Raw genomic sequence first — 25,126 nt, forward strand, 5'->3', positions numbered from 1 at the left:
ATGTACTGACTCTGGTATATGTAACCTGTAAAGATGTACTGACTCTGGTATATGTAACCTGTAAAGATGTACTGACTCTGGTATATGTAACCTGTAAAGATGTAGTGACTTTGGTATATGTAACCTGTATTGATGTACTGACTCAGGTATATGTAACAAGTACTGATGTACTGACTCTGGTATATGTAACCTGTATTGATGTACTGACTCAGGTATATGTAACCTGTATTGATGTACTGACTCTGGTATATGTAACCTGTAAAGATGTACTGACTCTGGTATATGTAACCTGTAAAGATGTACTGACTCAGGTATATGTAACCTGTATTGATGTACTGACTCTGGTATATGTAACCTGTAAAGATGTAGTGACTCTGATATATGTAACCTGTAAAGATGTACTGACTCTGGTATATGTAACCTGTAAAGATGTACTGACTCTGGTATATGTAACCTGTATTGATGTACTGACTCAGGTATATGTTACCTGTAAAGATGTAGTGACTCTGGTATATGTAACCTGTATTGATGTACTGACTCTGGTATATGTAACCTGTAAAGATGTACTGACTCTGGTATATGTAACCTGTAAAGATGTACTGACTCTGGTATATGTAACCTGTAAAGATGTAGTGACTCTGGTATATGTAACCTGTAAAGATGTACTGACTCTGGTATATGTAACCTGCAAAGATGTACTGAGACTGGTATATGTAACAAGTACTGATGTACTGACACTGGTATATGTAACCCGTACTGATGTACGGACGCTAGAAAATGTAACCTGCGCTGATGTACTGACACTTGTACATATAACCTGTAAAGATGTACTGACTCTGATATATGTAACCTGTAAAGATGTACTGACTCTGGTATATGTAACCTGTAAAGATGTACTGACTCTGGTATATGTAACCTGTAAAGATGTACTGACTCTGATATATGTAACTTGTAAAGATGTACTGACTCTGATATATGTAACCTGTAAAGATGTACTTACTCAGGTATATGTAACCTGTAAAGATGTACTGACTCAGGTATATGTAACCTGTAAAGATGTACTGACTCTGATATATGTAACTTGTAAAGATGTACTGACTCTGATATATGTAACCTGTAAAGATGTACTGACTCAGGTATATGTAACCTGTAAAGATGTACTGACTCAGGTATATGTAACCTGTAAAGATGTACTGACTCAGGTATATGTAACCTGTAAAGATGTACTGACTCTGGTATATGTAACCTGTAAAGATGTACTGACTCTGGTATATGTAACCTGTAAAGATGTAGTGACTCTGGTATATGTAACCTGTATTGGTGTACTGACTGAGGCATATGTAACCTGTAAAGAAGTACTGACTCTGGTATATGTAACCTATAAAGATGTACTGACTCTGGTATATGTAACCTGTAAAGATGTAGTGACTCTGGTATATGTAACCTGTAAATATGTACTGACGATGTAAGACAGACAAAGACTAATCCAACATCTCTGATGTCAACCAAGGTAACATTTACTGATACTGGATTGATGGGTTGTATTGATATATAATAAAGATATAAGAAATGTTACAACATCTATGATATACAAATAATCATGTAATCTGGAAAACAAAATGTATAAATTTATATTTGATACTTTTCAATGATAAAAGAATTTGTGAGGAAACTAGAAACTGTGGAAAGAAACACAAGATAAAACGCTCTTCATATTAAAATCAGTTTTTAACAAACACGAAAAGTAAGTTTGGGGCGGGATTACAGTGATGGTATACTGTCAGTTTTCCATTTTTTATCACTGATTGGTGCTTGAAGAATAAGTGGTAAACCTATCCCAAAGATGTTTTGATGTTTTACTTATCCAAGCATAAAAAAAAATATCCGAATGAAAACCTTGACAGTAGCTAATTTGGGAGAATAGAGGTGATCGTCTAAAAGTTTAACAAAGTTGATAAAAGTTGGCGTCAAGTTGATAAGATGTGGAAGGGGAGATGTTATCACCCCCCTCGACACAACGTGGATATGCTTTACAATGCTTCTCGAACTTCGGTGATCCTAGGCCTACTACTGTCTGTCAGCAAGGCGCGACGACGTTTCTAAATTGGACTGTTTCAATCACGTGTACATTCTCAGCTGATATACATCTGTTGATAAGGGTAACCATGGTACGCCCACGTTCTTGTAGAGAGTTCGTAACTGTGCGTGTCCTGGGTGACTAAACAAACCATCAGTCGAAAAAATATATAAAATGATATGAATATAGAAAAAATTACTTTTCTCCAAAGAAACATAATAAAACCAGAAAAATCCTGTTTGGAAATGTGTAATATCTATAGTGTTAAGCCTAGAAAACAACTAAACACGACAGAACCAGAAAAAAACAAACTGCCTATAAAAATGTAATATTTGTATAGTAAGTCTGAGAAACAACATAATAGTGTAGAACCAGAGAAACAACCTGCCTATAAGGATGTAACATCTATATAGTAAGCCTGCAAGACAGAAAAACAAACAGAAAAACACAAAGATTTAATATCTTCAATAACGCTCAGAAGATAAAACCGTTAAAACTAAAACAAAAAACTGTGCTACAATCAAATTAAATCATAGCTTATGGTAATATGAATGGTTGTCATATAAAAATCTGAATATGTGTCAATTTTGTTTGTTTTTCGAATTTCGCTAGCCATCCCTAATTTAGCAGTGTAAGACTAGAGGGAAGGCGGCTAGTCATCACTACCTATCGCCAACCCTTGGATCACTCTTTTACCAACGATCAGTGGGATTGACCGTCAAATTATAACTCCCTCACGGCTGAAAAGTCGAGCATCTGGCCGTGCTGGGCCATGTATGGTAGTAAAAACGTTTTTATCGGATCCAGACAAATTAAATCGGAAGACATGATAATAAATGTTGGCCATAAAATTATGTTTTATAACAATGTATTGAATAAAATGTGTTTTATAACAATATATAGAATAAACTGTTTTATAACAATGTATTGAATAAACTATGCTTTATAACAATGTATTGGATAAACTGTGTTTTATAACAATATATTGAATAAACTCTGCTTTATAAGAATGTATTGAATAATCTGTGTTTTATAACAATGTATTGAATAAACTCTGCTTTATAACAATGTATTGAATAATCTGTGTTTTATAACAATGTATTGAATAAACTCTGCTTTATAACAATGTTTTGAATAATCTGTGTTTTATAACAATGTATTGAATAAACTCTGCTTTATAACAATGTATGGGATAAACTGTGTTTTATAACAATGTATTGAATAAACTCTGCTTTATAACAATGTATGGGATAAACTGTGTATTATATGTGTTATATTGAACACATTTTTTTCATAATAATTTGGTAATTAAAAATTGTTTTGTAACAATATATTGAAAAGTTGTTTATGAAACCATAGCTTGCATTAAATTGCCTCAGAACTAAGAACTTTTATTAATTTTACAGCAAATAAAGTGAAAATTGTTCCTTACATGGTGAACTAGGAAAGCGGGGCTCATACAAGTAGTTCTAGGCATTCTATAAACTTCTCAACTTTCTGGAGGTAGATGATAACTAGTAGGAATAATGGTAAAGAATGGACATTGGACACCAGCATAACACCTGCAGTATATGATATCAAAACACCATGAACACCTACATCGTACCTGCAGTATATGATATCAAAACACCAATGACACCTGCATCACACTTACAGTATATGATATCAATACACCATTCACACCTGCATCACATCTACAGTATCTGACATCAAAACACCAATGACACCTGCATCACACTTACCGTATATGATATCAATACACCATTCACACCTGCATCACATCTACAGTATCTGACATCAAAACATCATGGACACCTGCATCTCATCTTCAGTACATGACATCAAAACACCATGGACACCTACAGTATATGATATCAAAACACCATGGACACCTACAGTATATGATATCAAAATACGATGGACACCTACAGTATATGATATCAAAACACCATGGACACCTACAGTATATGATATCAAAATACGATGGACACCTACAGTATATGATATCAAAATACGATGGACACCTACAGTATATGATATCAAAACATCATGGACACCTACACCACACCTACAGTATCTGACATCAAAACACCATGGACACCTGCATCACATCTACAGTATATGACATCAAAACACGATGGACACCTACATTACACCTACAGTATATGATATTTAATATACCATATTAAACACTATGGACACAGTACATATCTACAATGGCTATTGTCTATCTTGTCAATAGACTGGTTATCCTGGAGTGTCAAAGAATGAGTCATATTCAACTTGTTTAACGCCACCTTGTGTCTGTGTAGACAGTTTACTTATTGCTACCTTCTTTTTTCAAGTTAATTTTTAAACGTTTTTCAAAAGATGCCGAACATTCTAAAGAAATATATTTATCCGGAAATGATTAAAAGAAATATTTATTAATGCATGAATAATTATCAGTAATGTATGTCGAAAGATCCAAGGTTCGATGGCGATGCCGTCGAACACAATCTGCTCTTTCAGTTGTGGGCGCGTTATAGAAGTAATAGTTACTGACGTTTCTCGGTTCAAGGAGACAAAGAAAGCCTCTGAGTGGCAGATGGTTTACAATAGAAGTTTATACAGATATAACATGTAATGTAGACTGAAAATAGTGTACATAAACAAGCATAGTTCCCTATAAAGCTTCTTTAAAAGCAGAATTTCTCTCATATTATCTGCTGTAAATGAATACATTTTATTAACGATTGTGTTTACAAACAAAAAAGTCTGTACATTACATACACATATATCCTAGTACGTAGGGACAGATTGACATTAATAAACGAAACTAATGACAGAGTAACAAAATAGATATTTATAAGTAAACTAATTTTTTACTTGTTACAAGTTCTTCCACCGTCTCCTGTTGAAAATAATTTCAATTTATATCCTGCAGAAAAGTTTATACAAGATTAGAACGTCAGATGCATGGCTATAACATAAATATAAACAACATTAAAATGTTGGTATTTAACTTTACTGTAGTTTCCAATAAACTTTGTTTTAAATCAGTATATTGTTTTAAATTGACACCGCGTTTAAAATTCATAGTTTTAAATCAGTCGGTTCACGCGAACACTCAGTGACTGATTTCAGTATAAAACTTAAAGAAAAGTTGGCTCATTCTTAAAGTTTTATAAACTTAAATCGTATTAGAACGTGCTTTTTACAGTAAAAAATATTTAAATAACACTCAGATGTAATACCGCATCGCTGAATCTGAAGTTGGTTCCATTAAAAAAACGGAATACGTAAAATATCCAATGACGAAGAAAACTTGTAATTTCTTCCAGTATTATTCTATACTATCTGTGTGTAGAGATTGGGGGGTCATCACTGCCGTTTCAAACCACCTGTCTTCACAAACCTGATAGAAAGAGAAACATATTAATGTGTTTTAAACTAACAATGTGTTGACACAGTATTGTCAAATATAACAAATAATTGTTACGTAAGACCAGCAACGTTTATCGAAAGCCCTATTTTCGTCTGTTTTGTTTGTACCGTGTTAATTATTCAGGTACGTTATAATTATGGAATATTCTTTATTTCAACAATCGTTTAGAAATCCACCAATATAATTTATCAGTTAGTATATCTAAGGTCTTGGGCTCAAATATGAGACGAAAAAATGTATACGTATCGCCAGAAAAGAAATACTCATTGTATTTGGGTAGATCCACATTGCCATTTACCCATTTCTGCTCTAAGCCTAACTTTACCATTTACCCATTTCTGTTTAAAACCTTATATTACCATTTACCCATTTTTCAAGTCTAACCTTACTTTTTACCCACTTTTTGTTTGAAGTCTAACTTTATCATGTGCCTATTATATTTTTGAAGACCTACCTTATCACACATCCATCTTGGTTTGGAAGATCCGTCATTTTGAATTTTGAAAATATGCCTATGTTGCCTAAGTAATGTTAATCGTCAAATAACATCCCGATTCAAACATCTGTCTTTAGTAATAGAAGCTAGTTAACTAAAAGACTAAAACATAAATAACAGTGTGTTTATAGCTTATAGCCTGAAATCACATTACGTTGTGTTGTTAAGTTTAAAACAGTAATCATACTTGAAAGTGTATTAGCAGAACGTTTCGGAACGTCTGAAAATTATCCATAAAACACCTGGGTTTCATCTTCATGATTGGTTAAAATATAAATTCTTAAGCGTATAAGTTCACGTGTATTTATAAAGGAAGAGTGTATATTTAAAATTAATCAAAGGTATCTAGGGCTATTAGTAACAGAGTGTATATTTAAGATTAATCAAAGGTATCTAGGCCTATTAGTAACAGAGTGTACATTTAAAATTAATCAAAGGTATTTAAGCCTATTAGTAATAGGATTAACTGAATCACAATATAAAGTTCTTATTCCTCAGAGAAAGATGTCACGTAACTGCTCTATTCTAGTATAATGTTCTAATTCCTCAGAGAAAGATGTCACGTCATTGTTGTATCCTAGTATAAAGTTGTAATTCCTCAGAAAAAGATGTCATGTAATTGTTGTATAAAGCTGTAATTTCTCAGAGAAAAATGTCACGTAATTATTGTATCCTAGTATATTGTATTTTCTAGGAGGAAAATGTCGCATAATTGTTGTATCCCAGTATAAAATTGTAATTCTTGAGAAAATCTCATAGAAATAAAGACGTGTAGTTAATATTACAATATTACGTAACGAATTAAGAATAATAACCAAAACAAAGAGTTACGTCGTATGACATAAATACTCTATTTACTGCCCTAACCAAAAATAAAACTAAAAATGTAGAAGTTTTCCTAACAACAGAAAACCAATGACGTTTCTTAGCCTCAGCACATGGTGAAACAAAACGCTGTAAGAACTTAGATCACTGATATATGTATGGTTAGCTAGCTCGTGCTGTCACGTAATCCCTTTCTTCTTTCAATTTCGGTTTAGGTAACTAAAGAACATTTATTAAAAAACTATCCAGATGCTAATATTCAACTAGCTCAACCTCGGCTTAGCTAACAAGATAAGACTCACCATTAAACTATCTAGATACTGATATTCTACTAGCTCAACCTAGACTTAGCTACAAGATTACAATATCGCTACAGTGGTTAGAGTGGTGACACAATAGCTACAATAGAATGTAGTGGCATGAGTACAACAATTTTCATATAGTGCCACAATTAGTGATGTATTAATTCCATTGGCATAGTGGTTTCAGAAGTTTTATATCAGTTACAATAGTGAAACAATGGTTTTAGTAGTTTTAAATCAGTTACAATAGTGACACAATAGTTTCAGCAGTTTTATATCACTTATAATAGTGACACATGGTTTCAGTAGTTTTATATCAGTTACAATAGTGACACAATGGTTTCAGTAGTTTTATATCAGTTATAATAGTGACACATGGTTTCAGTAGTTTTATATCAGTTATAATAGTGACACAATGGTTTCAGTAGTTTTATATAAGTTACAATAGTGACACAATGGTTTCAGTAGTTTTATATCAGTTACAATAGTGACACAATGGTTTCAGAAGTTTTATATCCGTTACAATAGTGACACACTGCTTTCAGTAGTTTTAAATCAGTTACAATAGTGACACAATGGTTTCAGTAGTTTAATATCAGTTACAATAGTGACACATAATTTCAGTAGTTTTATAACAGTTACAATAGTGACACAATGGTTTCAAAAGTTTTATATCAGTTATAATAGTGACACAATGGTTTCAGTAGTTTTATATCAATTGTCACAATGGCACTGTTCTTACAACTTTATTACAATGATTGCAGCAGAGACATACTGATTAATGTTGTGAAATTTGAGAAAAATCTTATGAGACACATAGAATTTGAAATATGTTATTAACTGATGTGATACATCTTATTTACTAATATGATACATATTTACTGGTATCATACACATTATTTACGGATTTGATACATATTTACTGATGTGATACATATTATTTGCTGATGTCTTACATATTATTTACCGGTATAATAGATAATATTTGCTGGAATGATACATACTAATGTGATACATATTTGTTGATATGGTACATATTATTTACTGATATGATACATATTTACTGGTATCATACAAATTTACTGACGTGATACATGTTATTCACTGATATGACACATATTATTTACTCATACGATACATATTATTTACTGATATGATATATATTTACAGGTATTATACATATTCCTTACTGATATGATAGATATTATTTACTGATGTGATATACATTATCTACTGATATGATATATATTTACTGATATCTTACATATTTGTGTGTTTTGTCATTTAGCAAAGCCACTTTGGGCTATCTGCTTAGTCCACCAAGGGGAATCAAACCCCTTATCGTAGCGTTGTAAATCCGTAGACATACCGCTGTACTAGTGGGAGACCCATAAATATTTATTGATATGACAAATATTATTTAGTGATATCATAGATATTTATTCATATGAGACATCTTAGTTACTGATATGATACATATTTACTGATACGATAAATATTAATTACTGGTATGATACATATTATTTACTGATACGATACATATTTACTAATGTGATACATATTTACTGATATAACACATATCATTTATTGGAATGATACATATTGTTTACTGATATAAGACATATTTACTGATTTTTACACACTATTTACCTATGTGATACATTATTTACTGGTATGATACATATTGTTTTCTGATATAATACATATTTACTGATTTTTACACACTATTTACCTATGTGATACATTATTTACTGGTATGATACGTATTGTTTTCTGATATAATACATATTTACTGATTTTTACACACTATTTACCTATGTGATACACATTATTTACTGGTATGATACGTATTGTTTTCTGATATAATACATACTTACTGATTTTACACACTATTTACCTATGTGATACACATTATTTACTGGTATGATACGTATTGTTTTCTGATATAATACATATTTACTGATTTTTACACACTATTTACCTATGTGATACACATTATTTACTGGTATGATTAATATTTAGTATTGTTCTCCTTGATATAGACGCGTTCCATTTAAGATTCTTGAAGTCAAAACGTTATTCTGGATTCCACATATGTGTTCTCTCACAAGAAGACAATCTCTAGTGAAAAACAACTTATTAGTATTGTATTTCACAACAGAAAGTGTGTTCTGAAGCATGCTGAGTTCGGCTTAAGAAGATAAGGCGATTTGTATTGATTTTAGATATAACAGATATATAGTAAGCTTAAATATTCTGTACTGTCTAAGGGCGACATCTATACATTAATATAGCAGTTGAATGTGGTTTTGAAGTCGGTAAGAGAAATAAACGTTTTTTTTTTTTTCTTTTTTAATGTGTTAACTACCAAACCACTAGAAACCGAAAATTTGTTGACACTATTAAAGATTTTCTGAAACACAAATTTAAACAAAAATCGAAATTTCTTTACCTTCAACGACTGTTTTGCTGGACTAGATGGACATTGTTGTCGAGGAAACGTGGTAATTGCAAAAAGATTCACGAAACTGCTGGAACATTTAGGGGTAAGATGTGATGTGATGGCAAATAAACCGTCTATGACTAGAATACTTTAGCGCTGCCAGTACGTTGGCTTGGAGAGGTCTGTCCATGAGTGTCCGGCACCGTCTTTACAACTGACCGCCAGATTATATAATATCTGCATGTCTCTTCATGTGAAGCGACAGATGGTCGGACCTAGAGAAAGCACGTTCACACAGGCGACACTGGAAAGGCCTGTCGCCGGTGTGTGTTTCCGGTAGTGTCTGGTCAGTTCGTCGGAACGTGCAAACTTCAACCACAACCTTTCCACGTACACTGATAAGGCTTCTCGCCGGTGTGGGTCCGGTGATGAGCCTTCAGGTGAGAGCTTTTAGAATAAGTTTTTGTACACCCTGCATACGAACAAGTGTGAACAGTCACTTTCTTGGGGCCTTTCGATCGACGGCCCCGCCTAGGCTTAGAAGGAGAGGTTTGGACGTTGCCAGTAGCCAGAAACCCGGCTAGACGAGGAGAGGTGGGTGGCGTCACCATCCTGGTATGACTTGGATTTGGGAGCACGCTGGTGGGACAACGAGAATGTAATTGTCCAGTTTGCATTTTTCTCATCTCTGGCTGAAATCCTCTACAAGTTTCGCTCTGGTAAGGGTATCTAGGTGCGAGATCATCTGGAGTGACAGGAGGCGAGACCTGATAACTCGGCAACCTGCAGCTGTAAGATGTCCAATGTCCAGTAAAACAGTCCGTGCCTGTATTGTTTGGGTAATAGCAATTTTCAGTTTTGACCTCGGAAGTGACTGGCACATACCTCTGACCATAGGGGTTATAGTTGTAGAAGTAATAGGGTTCTCCACTACTGGGATCGGGAAATGATGCCGTTGAATTAATCTCACATTTCACGTTGGAACCTATTCCAGGAGGATCATCAAAGTAAAACTGATTAACTCCTTCTAACCTTAAACCTAGGTTCCTTTCGAAACGAGCGTCTTCCACAACGTGGACGTCTGAGTGCTGTCCCGATGTTGGACAGCGAATAGTGACTGACGATGTCGATAGATGTGGCTGCTGATACTGAAGGCGAGACGTTTCCGTGAACCCGGCTTGAGTGAGCGTATTGACGGCAGAAGAAGAAGGAAACGACCGGTAATCACCGTGAGTTCCGCTGGTCATGTCTCCTATTAACACACTCTCGATATCTTGCCACATCTGGAAAAAAAACACCTCTGTTAAACGTGAGATAAAAAAATCACATGGAACAATGACGAAGTAAAATGTTTTCTCTGTGTGTCTGGATTTTCACGTAGTTCAAGTCAAGTAAACCTTAAAAATCACTCTAAATGAAGCAGTTGAGTTGAGATATGGAGACATCTGTGGAAAATAAATCTGATAAGAACCGTGTGATCAAATGAAACAAAAGCTTAAAATTAATCAAGTTTTATAAATAATAACATTCTGGACCCTAACTTCATTGTTTAAACCAAAGGTTCCCAGACAATTATGGCCTGGTGTGGCTGAGTGGTTAGAGTGTTTCGGACTGTAAATCATGGGGTTTAAGGTTGCCGTTTAACCTCGCTGCGCATTTTACGGTCGTGAGTGAATGGAAAGATAGGCAGTCACATTTCACTATTCGTTCAGATAAGAGTAACCCAAGAGTTGGCGGACTGCTCAAAAACGGTTTCCCACCCTCTAATCTAGAAGTTCAAATTGAAGATGGCCATAGTAGTTGGCCATTATGTAGCTTTACACGAATTAAATAAAACAAACGATAACCATGCTCTCAGATAAAAGATCTACGGGATCTCTTTAACCTAATCTCACAGGTACGTACTTAACACTGTGGAACAACTTGGTCTTACCTACGTCAAAAACGGATATTCTGTGTTCAGACTCACGACGTGCTTTCTAGCGCGTCTTCAGGGAAAGAAAGAAATAGGCGTGGCTCTAACTGAAGTCATAGCAGGTGAGTGTAAATTTTCGGTGTGGTCGGATAGAAGAGAAGTTTTATAGGACTGGGACAATTGATTGGCAGATGATGTGGGGCGTTCTTCTCATTTTGATCGCGACTTATAACTGTTCATTAGGGCCGTTGTAAAGAGTATGGGGTGTGGTCAAATCTTAGGTATCGAGCAAATAACAAATGACATTTTAAACAATACCAAAATATTTCAGTATTAGGCTAGAGTAAGTTGTAAGATGTAAGAGATGTGACGTGACTTACTCGTTAGAACAGCATTTAAACATCGAATTCTTGGTCTATAAGCACTGTATTTAAACATCATATTCTTGGTCTATAACTAGTGTATTTAAACATCTTGTTCTTGATCTATAAGTCCTGTATTTAAACATCTTGTTCTTGGTCTATAATTACCGTATTTTAACATCTTGTTCTTGGACTATAAGTACTGTATTTAAACATCGTATTCTTGATTTATAACTATTGTATTTAAACATCTTGTTCTTGGTCTATAATTACCGTATTTAATTATTGGACTATAAGTACTGTATTTAAATATCGTATTTTTGGTCCATAACTACTGTATTTAAACATCTTATTCATTGTCTATTATTACTATATTTAAATATCTTGTTCTTGGCCTATAAGTACTCTATTTAAACATCTTATTCGTGGTGTATAAGTACTGTATTTAAACATCGTATTCATGTTCCATAACTACTGTATTTAAAAATCTTGTTCTTGGTCTATAAGTACTGTATTTAAATCGTATTCATGTTTTATAACTAGTGTATTTAAACATCTTATTCATTGTCTATAATTACTGTATTTATACATCTTGTTCTTGATCTGAAAGTACTGTATTTAAACATCTTGTTCTTGGACTATAAATACTGTATTTAATCATCGCATTCACGTTCTATAACTAGTGTATTTAAACATCTTATTCATTGTCTATAATTACAGTATTTAAACATCTTGTTTTTGGCCTATAAGTATTCTATTTGAACATCGTGTTCGTGGTCTATAAGTACTGTATTTAAACATCATATTATTGGTCTATAAGCACTGTATTTAAACATCTTGTTTTTGCTTATAATTACTGTATTTAAACATCATATTCATGTTCCATAACTTCTAGGCCCGGCATGGCCAAGCGTGTTAAGGCGTGCGACTTGTAATCTGAGGTTCGCGGGTTTGCATCCCCATTGCGCCAAACATGCTCGCCCTTTTAGCCGTCGGGATGTTATAATGTGACGGTAAATCCCACTATTCGTTGGTAAAAGAGTCTCCCAAGAGTTGGCGGTGGGTAGGGATGACTAGCTCCCTTCCCTCTAGTCTTACATTGCTAAATTAGGGACCGCAAGCACAGATAGCTCTCGAGTAACTTTGAGCGAAATTCAAAAAACAAACAAACCATAACTTCTGTGTTTAAACATCTTGTTCTTGGTCTATAAGTACTGTATTTAAACATCGTATTCATTTTCTATAACTACTGTATTTAAACATCTTGTTCCTGGTCTATAAGTACTGTATTTAAACATCTTGTTCCTGGTCTATAAGTACTGTATTTAAACATGGTATTCATGTTCTATAACTACTGTGTTTAAACATCTTGTTTTTGCTTATAATTACTGTATTTAAACATCTTTTTCTTGATCTAAAAGTACTGTATTTAAACATCGTATTCATGTTCTATAACTACTGTATTTAAACATCTTGTTCTTTGTGTATAAGTACTGTATTTAAACATCGTATTCATTTTCTATAACTACTGTATTTAAACATCGTATTCATGTTCTATAACTACTGTATTTAAACATCTTGTTCTTTGTGTATAAGTACTGTATTTAAACATCTTGTTCTTGGTCTGTAAGTCTATATACATGGGTACTGTATATATGATATTATATACATGATATTACATACATCATACTACATGCATGACACTCTATACATTTTTAAACACAGTGCAATTAGACCATGATCAAGATGTTTAAATGCAGTACTAAAAGAACATGAACACGATGTTTAAACATCTTGATCATTGTCTAGTGGCACTGTGTTTAAAAATGTATAGAGTGTCATGCATGTAGTATGATGTATGTAATATCATGTATATAATATCATATATACAGTACCCTGTATATAGTATCATGTATGTACAGCAGGTATACAGTATCATTTATATACTATTATATATGTAGTATCATGTATACAGAGTCATGTAAATAGTATGAAGTATATAGAATGATGAATATAATGTGATCTATATAGTATCATGTATGCAGCATGATGTGTATAGTATGATTTATATAATATCATATATATATTATGATGTAAACCGTATAATGTATACAGTATCATGTATACAGTTTCATACATACAGTATCACGTGCATGGTATCATGTAAACAGTACCATACATATAGTATGATGTATATAGTGTCATCTATGTATACCATGTATACAGTATGATGTAGACACAATCATGTATATAGTGTCATGTATACAGTACCATGTATATACCATGATCTATATAGTATCACGTATATACACCATCTATACAGTATGATGTATACAATATCATGTTTTCAATACCAAGTATATAGTTTCATGTATCGAGTCTATTCTTGTACTCATACTGCATTTAAACATCTTGTTTTTGCTTATAATTACTGTATTTAAACATCTTGTTCTTGGCCTAGAAGTACTGTATTATTTAAACATCGTGTTCATGTTCTATAAATACTGTATTTAAACTGTATTTGAACATGATACTATAGTATCATGTATGATGAATACACTATCACATTTATTATGTATACTATGCCATGCACACAGTATGATGTATAGAATATTATGCATACAGTATCACATATATAGTATCATGTATATAGTATGATGTATATAGTATGAAGTATACAGTATCAAGTATATAGTATTATGTATACGGTATGATGTATACAGTATCATGTATGTAGTATCATTTATACAGTATTATGTATACAATATCATGTACATAGTATTATGTGTACTGTATCGTGTATGTAGTATGATGTGTGTAGCATCATGTATACAGTATCCTCTATATAATATTATATACATAATATCATATTTATAGTATGATATATATAGTGTGATACATATAATATGATGTATGCAGCATGATGTATTTAGTATGATTTATATAATATCATGTATGTAGTACAATGTAAACTCTATAATGTATATAGCATCATGTATACAGCATGACGTATACTGTTTGACGTATATAGTATCATGTTTACATTACCATGTATATAGTATGATGTACATACAAAAATGTGTATGTGTACAGTGACATGCGTACAGTATCACGTAGATAATATGATGTGCAGAGTATAATGTATACAATATGATATATACAGTATCATAAATATAGTGTGGTGTACATAGTGTAATGTATATAGTGTCATGCATACAGTATCGTGTATATAGTATGATGTGCGTACTATCATGAATACAATACCATGTATACACTATGATGTATATAGCGTAATGTATATAATTTCATGTGTATAGAGTGATTTGCATAGTATCATGTATACAGTACCATATATATAGTATGATGAATATAGTGTCGTGTATATAGTATGATGTATACAATATCACATATATACTATGATGTATATAGTATCATGTATACAGTATCAATTGTATAGTGTGACATAAATTGTATGTTGTATACAGTAACGTGTATATAGTATCATGTGTATAGTGTGATGTATATGGTATCATGTATGTAGTGTGATGTATATAGTGTCATGTAAACTGTACCATGTATATAGTATGATGTACATAGTACCTTGTGTATAGTACGATCTGTACAGAATCACGTGTACAGTATCATATATATAGTATGATGTATATAGTATGTATCTACTATGTATACAGTATGATGAGTATAGTATCATGTGTACAGTATGGTGTATACAGTATCTTGTATATAGTGTTATGTATACAGTGTCATGTATATAGTATGAAGTATACAGTATCAAGTATATAGTATTATGTATACTGTATCGTGTATATAGTATCATTTATACAGTAAGATGTATACAGTACCATGTATATAGTATGTTGTAAATAGTATGATTTACATCATATGATGTGTATAGTATCATGTACATAGTATTATGTATACAGTATCATGTATATAGTGTAATGTATAAAGTTACATATATACAGTATGATGTATACAACATCATGTATATAGTATGATATATCTGGTATGATGTATAAAGCACGATGTATACAATATGATGTATGTAGTATCATGTACACAATATAATGTATCTATCATGATACATATAATATCATGTATGCAGTATGATGTATACAGTATCATGTATGCAGTATGATGTATACAGTATCATGTATGCAGCATGATGTGTATAGTATGATTTGTATAATATCATATATATAAAGTGTGATGTAAACAGTAAAATGCATATAGTATCATGTATACAGTATAAGGTATATAGTATCATGTATTTAATATCACTTATATAGTATCATGTATTTAATATCACTTATATAGTATCATGTATACATTACCACGTGCATAGCATGATGTATTTAGCATGATGTGTACAGTATCATGTATACAATATCACATATATAGTATTATGTATACAGTATGATATATATAGTTTTATGTATATAATGCGATGTATGTAGTATCATGTATCCAGTAAACTAATTATTGGTATCTTTGTTCATGTGAAATACTGGTGTTACTTAGGGTCGCTGATAATAATTATTTTTCATCAAACTTACTTATTGGCATCTTTTTTAATGACAACTACTGACCGCTAGAGAGGTTTAGCATAGTCTATCCTTTCTTCATTCAAAAAATTATGTCTCAGTAAGTCTATGATTATGGCCTTCATGGCCAAGCGCGTAAGGCGTGCGACTCGTAATTCGAGGGTTGCGGGTTCGCGCCCGCGTCGCGCCAAACATGCTCGCCCTCCCAGCCATGGGGGCGTTATAATGTGACGGTCAATCCCACTATTCGTTGGTTAAAAGAGTAGCCCAAGAGTTGGCGGTGGGTGGTGATGACTAGCTGCCTTCCCTCTAGTCTTACACTACTAAATTAGGGACGGCTCGGTGCAGTGGGCTAACAACCTATTCACTTAAATACCTATTGAAGAATCCGCAAGCGATTGCGGCCCTATGTTCCTTGATGGAATCTAATGGTGATAACTAACTAACTAAGTCGATGATTGCACATTTCAGAATAGCGGTGTTCTTCCTAATTCCAAGCTGATGACAATAAGGGTAATTTATTATTTGGGTTAGTTGAAGATCTCTAGTCTAGTTATTCGTAATGATACATTTGTATGTATTACCAATTCTGTTAAAGAGGTGAACAAGCCGAAAAACACATAATATTCTGAAGTTTTATTATTAACGACGTCACAAAATAACAATATAGAAAAAAAACTAAGCACTTAACTTCTATAATTTAAATGAACAAGAATGCAATTCGTAGAGAACAAACGTTACTACATAGACAGGTGAAACACTGTGGAATACTTATAGACGTAGAACAACAGAGAGGTTGTTACATGGAGAGGTGAAACACTGTGAGAGAGATTGGACGCAGAACAACAGAGACGTTACTATATGGACAAGTGAAACATTGTGGCATAGTTTGTACGTATAACAACAGAGACGGTAATAAAAGGACATGTGAAACATTGTGGCATAGTTTGTACGTATAACAACAGAGACGGTATAAAAGGACAGGTGAAACATTGTGGCATAGTTTGTACGTATAACAACAGAGACGGTAATAAAAGGAAAGGTGAAACATTGTGGCATAGTTTGTACGTATAACAACAAAGACGGTAATAAAAGGACAGGTGAAACATTGTGGCATAGTTTATACGTATAACAACAGAGACGGTAATAAAAGGAAAGGTGAAACATTGTGGCATAGTTTGTACGTATAACAACAGAGACGGTAATAAAAGGACAGGTGAAACATTGTGGCATAGTTTATACGTATAACAACAGAGACGGTAATAAAAGGACAGGTGAAACATTGTGGCATAGTTTGTACATAGAACAATAGAGACATTACTACATGGACAGGTAAAACATTTGTGGTATTGTTTGTATGTAGAAAGCAGAGACGTTACCATATAGAGAGGTGATATATTGTGGCCTAGTTTGTATGTAGAAAACAGGGACGTTACTACATCGTAAAAAGAAACTTTGTGGCATAGTTTGTACGTAGAACAACAAAGATGTTACTGCATGGACAGGTGAAACATTATTGCATAGTTTGTATGTAGAACAGCAGAGACATTACTACATGGACGGGTGAAACATTGTTACGTAGTTTGTACATAGAACAATAGAGACGTTACTACATGGACAGGTGAAACATTGTTGCATAGTTTGTCCGTAGAACAACAGAGACGTTAGTACATGGACACGTGAAGCATTGTGACATAGCTTGTACGTAGAATGATAGAGACGTTACTGCATGGACAGGTGAAACTTTATGGCATAGTTTGTACGTAGAACAACAAAGATGGTAGTAAAATGGACAGGTGAAACTTTATGGCATAGTTTGTACGTAAAACAACAAAGATGGTAGTAAAATGGACAGGTGAAAGATTATGGCATAGTTTGTACGTAGAACAGCAGAGACGTTATTTTTTGGACAAGTCAAACATTGTGACATAGTTGATATGTAGAACAACAGAGACATTACTACACAGACAGGTGAAACATTGTGGCGTAGTGTAGGTAGAACAACAAAGACATTACTACATGGACAGGTAAAACGTTGTGGCATAGCTTGTACGTAGAACAACAGAGATAATACTACATGGACTGGTAAAACATTTGTGGTATTTTTTGTATGTAGAACAACAGAGACGTTACTATATGGATAGGTAAAACATTGTGGCATAGTTTGTGCGTAGAACAACAGAGACGGTAATAAAAGGACAGGTGAAACATTGTGGCATAGCTTGTATGTAGAACAGCAGCTACATTAATACATGGGCAAGTGAAACATTGTGGCATTGTTTCCGTGTAGAACACCAGACACGTTACTACATGGGCAGTTGAAACATTGTGGCATAGTTTGTACATAGAACAACAGAGACTTTAATACATGGACATGTGAAACATTGTGGCATGGTTTGTACGTAGAACAACAGAGACGGTAAGAAACGGACAGGTGAAACATTGTTGCATAGTTTCTACGTAAAACAAAAGAGACGTTAGTACATAGAGAGTTAAAAATATTGTGAAGCATAATTACGAATAAAAATACAGTGAACAGTTTTATGAGGTTATGAAACATACACTTCTAGTTTTAATTAAATGTTTTGTAGTTTCTTGAAACGATTTATTGTGAATATTCTGAAGAATAAACAGTCTCGTGTACAATTTTTTCTCATTGGTTAAAGATGTTTAGTATTTAGAAAAATATCCAAAGACTGTTCGTTTCCCTCCAAAAATTTAATGCAATTTGTGACACTGGTTTTAACAGGTTCCGTTAGGTGGCGCGGTAAATAATACCGAATTTGAGTAAAATATCAAGGAAATAACATATTTACTCTGTACTATAATATATATATATAAAAGAATAAAGTTAAGAAATACTTATTTTTTCACTAAAACATACTTAAATGTGGATGATAGAATCAAACTAATATATCACCTATTAATATCGTTTATTGATTTAGTGAGTAATAAGTTATACTCACGTCTTGGAAGTCCGCCATCCCAGGAACATAAGAAGCGGGAAACCTGGAACGTAAAGAAACCGAGGGTAAGGTCGATGTGTCGCTTAACATGGGTCGAAGAGTCGGTTTAAATAACTATGTAAATAGATCGCTTCTTGTGTGAGTGGCGAGAGCAGCCTCGCTCGTGCAAGACAGAAAAACTCGACCGTCTTCCGAGATCACTTGGCTTCATTGGCTGATACCTGTCGCTCATGTATATATAGGTCGTCTTCAGCACCGAACGTGGCCACCAATTGAGAGTGCTTATGTCACGCGCCAATCATTGCAGGTAAAACACAAACGACACCACGCGAGGTTACATTAGGAGGCAGGCTTACACTCGAAGTTGTTTTCTGAATGGAACCACTGTAGATGCACGCGCCACCTTTGTGGTGCTTGCCCTCTAGGTTGTCATAGAAAGCGCGGCGGGGTCAAAGGACCTCACGCGGGGTTCCAATAAACAGTCCGGTTGATGCCAGCAGATGAGTAAGGTTCGTTTTCTTGGAGACACATTTTATGTTGAATACATAACACAACAGCTAAAAAACATCAGAACAAATGAAACATTAAACCATTTAATACACATAGACTACACATTAAAATGCTAAGAAGGAAACATAACACATTAATAAGGGATCTGATTGTACTTTCCCCCTTCCTCAGGTCTGAATCCCGACAAGGAAAGAAGTGAAGTAGATGAGTGGACTAACAATGGGCTGTTTAATCAGTCGTCCTTCACATTGTTGGCTTTCTTAGGATTGGTCCTATAATAAGGATGATGCTAATTCTCTAGAGAAGATTTAGTGAACACACGAAGACGGATATCTGGACTTCATATGTAACTCTTTAGTGTTTCAAGCACCAGGAGCGGCTGGTTGGACCATAGAAGGACTTCACACACTCCATTGTGAGTTTCCTTTCTGGAACAAAAAATACAACAAGAATGAAAATGAAAGTTACACATTTGTACACACATCTGTTTATTGTGAGCTTTGTTTGTGTATGTTTATTTAACGTTTTCCATTAACATTTTATGGTTTTAATATATTGATTAGTTTTGGGAAATATTTATATCAGAAATTAGGATAGCAAATACAAAAATCTTCCTGTTTTTAAAACAACTTCACAGGCCAGTTTTGCGATTGTTTATCGAAATACAAATTCCGTTCTTATCCCAATGTAGGCTTAAGTTTTACGTACACTATTATAAACTAATCATAACTTATTGAAAACAAGACTTAGCTATATGCGATATATCTGTAAAAATATAATCGATATATGTATCGATATTGTCAAACTATTATTAGAAAATATCTATACTTTCATAATCAATAAGAAAAATAGGAAAAAAACAAAAACAAAACTTTAAAATATACATAACAAGAAACACGTGTTTTGTATCTGTGTATGTTAGAATCGGAAAATTTCAACTGAGCATTCTTACGTTCAAATATTCAATTCATATATTACAAGACAATAATATATAACGCTCTCAAATGTAAATCGTTAGACATGAACTTTCATTCCCATGTTAGGCTTCTCCGCATACCACGAACGAGGAATTTATTTATTTAATCTTAATGAAAAAGTTAAGAAAATTCACGTTGTGGAACGAGCGAAGAAAAACGCAGCTGACAAGTCGGGGAATATTCATGTTTATAAGTGAAAAAATGAACGATTCAAATTTGGAATTATTGAAAGAATTTATACTTGTTAACTTTATACTTTAAAAGAAGTCTGTAGTGGAACAGTTTAAATTTATTATCGTGTGATTTCTTAAGTTTTTTTTAATATAGTTACAGCTTCGCGGAAACACAGAAATACGTAACAGGTTTTAATGGCGGTTGATGCACCAATATTTACTTTAAACTGTTTCTATAAGAACTGTATACGTTTTTTACTTCATTTCAGAAATATTAAATAATAGACTCGAAACATTAGTGATCTTTATAAATACTAGTATCAAAGTCACTTATTTGATAAAACTATAAGAAAGCAATCGACATTGGATTTTTTTTTCAAATTGAACAGCACATTGTGTGCACGTAAGTTTGTTTGTTTTTGAATTTCGCGCAAAGTTGCTTGAGGGCTATCTGCGCTAACCGTCCCTAATTCAGCAGTGTAAGACTAGAGGGAAGGCAGCTAGTCACAACCACCCACGCCCAACTCTTGAGCTACTCTTTTACCAACGAATAGTAGGATTAACCGTCACATTATAACACCCACATGGCTGAAAGGGCGAGCATGTTTGGTGCGACGGGGATTCGAACCCGCGAACCTCAGCTTACGAGTCGCACGTCGTAACCCACCTGGCCATGTCGGGCCTTACCCGTAAGTAAAGTTTATATCTTATACATTCTTCGAGTATAACCGACCCTAGGTTTCAGATTCCGACTGAAACAACCCTCTCCCTGTACATCGGATCTTTGAACAAACTAAAGGATTGGATGTAATTATTTATATTGCGCCAGTTCCCGAAAAGATGACACTACGTCTCGAACTTTTGACCATATGATCCGTAGCCTGACAAGTTAAGCAGTTAAGCCACTTCTGTTCCATAAAAAAGCGCTCATAATGATAAAATATCCATAACAAAACGTTATGTATGATGTTTGTTCCTATAGTTCCGGATAAACTCCGCTGATTCTGGATCAGATCAAACTGTAAATTAGTTTAGATTGTTTTATTTTAAACAAATCTATTCACATTTCTTATTCTATTTTTTTTTTTCGATGACTCAGCAAGGCCCGACGCTAGTACAGCGGTAAGTCTTCGGATTTACGAAGATAAAATCAGCGGTTCGATTCTCCTCGGTGGGCCTAGCAGATAGTCCGATGAGACTTTCCCATAAGAGAACACACAGACTTAGCGAAAAACGTGAGAACTTTTATAGCTAAAATGATGGATTCGTCCGCTTTGGTGGGTACAGCGCAGAGAACCTGCTGTGTAGCTTCAGGTTTATTATTTACAGTATCAAAACTCTTCTAAGCACATTCTTAATGAACGACGAATTTAAAATCATAAATGAAATATTCTTAGGAAGATTTGTTTGATGAATTTTGGACAAAACTACCCCGAGAGTGACCCGCGTTAGTTGTCCGTAGTTCAAAAGAGATAGATAGCTTACAGGGAAGGCAGATTGTTAAAAAAACATTCACCGCCGATTTTTGAGTTGCTCATTACTAAGAAATAGTGGGATTAACCATAACATTATAACCTCCCCACGGCTAAAAGAGCGAGCATGTTTGGTGATGGTTTTTTCAATTCCAGACTCGAAAATTGCGAGTCGAGCGCCCTAACCACCTGGCCGTATCAAAATGCTATCATCGTAAACTGTGCTGGATAGAATTATACTTAATTTAGTGTTAGGTCTGAAGTAGATTACATAAGCTTGCGAATCTTATAACCAGTGATATGTATTTAGGAAAACTTAGGGCATTTAAGTTAAGATAATACATAGCACAAACTCGACATGAATCTGAGAAAATATCAAGTAAACAAAACAGAAAAACCTGACGTTCACATTTTCTTTAAAATGGATAATCAGACATTTTCAGATCTATTTAGACAAGTTTCTCGGTTAAATCTGGTTTCATAATATTCATATCTAAAAAAAATCTATTGTATTCTGAAACAGAAATAATTTTTTTATTTGAAAAAAAATTAAGTGTTCGTAGATCGCTCGAGCGCACCTGCTTCAGCTAATAACAATAAGACGAGTAGCTGTTGATATTCGAATACCTACTACTTTTAGCATGTTTTTATTTTAGTAGTGCAGTGGACAATGTTGTTATCAGGTGAATAACTAGTTTTCAAGAACTTGAAAGAAAACAGAGACCTTTAGCGGTTTTTCTGTGTACCATCAAAGTTAATATCTGAGTGTGCTTTCTTATAGCAAAGCCACATTGGACTGTCTGCTGTGTCCACCGAGGAGAATCGAACCTCTGGTTTAAGAAGACTTACTACTGTTCCATCATGGAAACTTAAGTTAATACTGTGTAAATTAGTTCCCTGTTTCGTTGTGACTACAAAAGAACATAAAACCAACTAACCAATACTGTATCAGTTATCAAATAACAACTAGTTGTCGGTGGTTAGTTAGGTGTTAATTTATTTTCTTTAGGTATTCTTGGTTCTTCATTCTCACCGATAAACTTGGTGAGACAGATATTAAGTCCAGAACTGCTGCTTTACCGTTCTCTTAGGGACCTGTTCTGTGTTTATTGTGATTTACTTATTTCCTAGCAACCGTTTGAACTTATGTTCTACAACTTATCATGAGAGGCGACCACGGTTTGAGCCCGGAAAAGGCTGGCAATTCGAGTACATGTCGAAGAACATGTCAGCTGTGCTGACGAGCAGTTCCAGAAAAATCCCGCCACTTTCATTAGATCGGTGCCAGAAAACAGCGGCAACATCAGATGTTGGCTTGGTAGGAAACGTGGTATCTTATTTAATCGCCAGAGATAAGCTAGTCTTAGCGATAATTAACACACATACTGTTTCATAGCACTATTCAACATGTAACTTTTCTTCAGCATTATGTGACACAGCTACTGGAATCAGAAATTGTCTCCGAATTCTTACATTAAAAAAAACAAATATTTTTCATCTTAGTAGAACGAAACATTCTCTTCTTATCACACCAGTTGTGCTAGAACCCATAATTACCAAAATAAAGATATATGTATACAAAGCTTTAGGGTAAACGTATTTTTCCACAAAATTGGTACATTTCAACTCTATGCCTTGTAATGAAAGCTGAAAATTCTTTCGTTATTTTTTTCTACAAGTGACTTGTAGAACTCGATAGAGACGAACATAAATTATGTTTACCATTGAAGTTTGTCTGTTGTGTACAATGTTAACTGATAGACTGGAAGGAAGACAGCTAATCAACTAGTAGTTGAATTTGACCGTCACAACTATATTGGAGCACGTTTATGCGGTAACTGTATCAAACCATAAATTCTTGGGTCTACAGTTCGGGCAGGATAAACAATGGACCACGCCCTACACATAATTAATTAGAAGGAACTGTTTATTTCTATGTAAAGGTTACAGCGAACGTTCACTTATTTGTTGATGTGATACTTTTGTCTTGATTTTTTTCACATGATGTAACTTATGTAAGTACCATGATGTAGTTTATGTAACTACCATGGTATAGCTTATGTAAGTACCATGATGTAGTTTATGTAACTACTATGGTATAGCTTATGTAAGTATTACGATTTATTTATGTAATTACCATGGTATAGCTTATGTAAATATCACGATGTAATTTATGTAACCACTATGGTATAGCTTATGTAAATACCCCAATGTAGTTTATGTAACTACCATGGTATAGCTTTTGTAAGTACCATGATGTAGTTTATATAACTATTATGATATAGCTTATGTAAATAGCATGATGTAGTTTATGTGAGTACCATGATGTACTTTGTATAAATACCATACTATAGCTTGTGTAAGTACCATGATATAATTTGTATAAATACCATAGTATAGCTTGTGCAAGCACTATCATCACATACCTATAGGATCAAACATTCCCAAGATATTATGTAATCTACAAGATATCATTGTGTTATTAGCTCAACATTACATGTAGCTGTAAAATAAACCAAAATCAGGATTAATAAATAAGATATACTTACATAGTCTCTATATACTGTTATCGTTGTCACTTCTCTTCATCTTTGTTTTGATAGACAGTTGCTAAGTCCC

At 33.8% G+C, this 25,126-nt stretch overlaps 1 pseudogene across 1 annotated transcript; it reads right to left on the reverse strand.

Annotated features, from left to right (window-relative positions):
* Positions 1-4,807: 4,807 nt before the first annotated feature.
* Positions 4,808-25,126, reverse strand: LOC143237137 (uncharacterized; annotated as a pseudogene). Its single transcript, XR_013019881.1, has 4 exons — positions 25,057-25,126; positions 19,376-20,313; positions 9,580-10,853; positions 4,808-5,474 (listed from the first exon to the last, which is right to left on the reverse strand). The product of XR_013019881.1 is annotated as an uncharacterized LOC143237137 (transcript).

This window comes from Tachypleus tridentatus, chromosome 2 (genome assembly GCF_004210375.1).
Source record: "Tachypleus tridentatus isolate NWPU-2018 chromosome 2, ASM421037v1, whole genome shotgun sequence".
Classification (NCBI taxonomy): domain Eukaryota; kingdom Metazoa; phylum Arthropoda; class Merostomata; order Xiphosura; family Limulidae; genus Tachypleus; species Tachypleus tridentatus.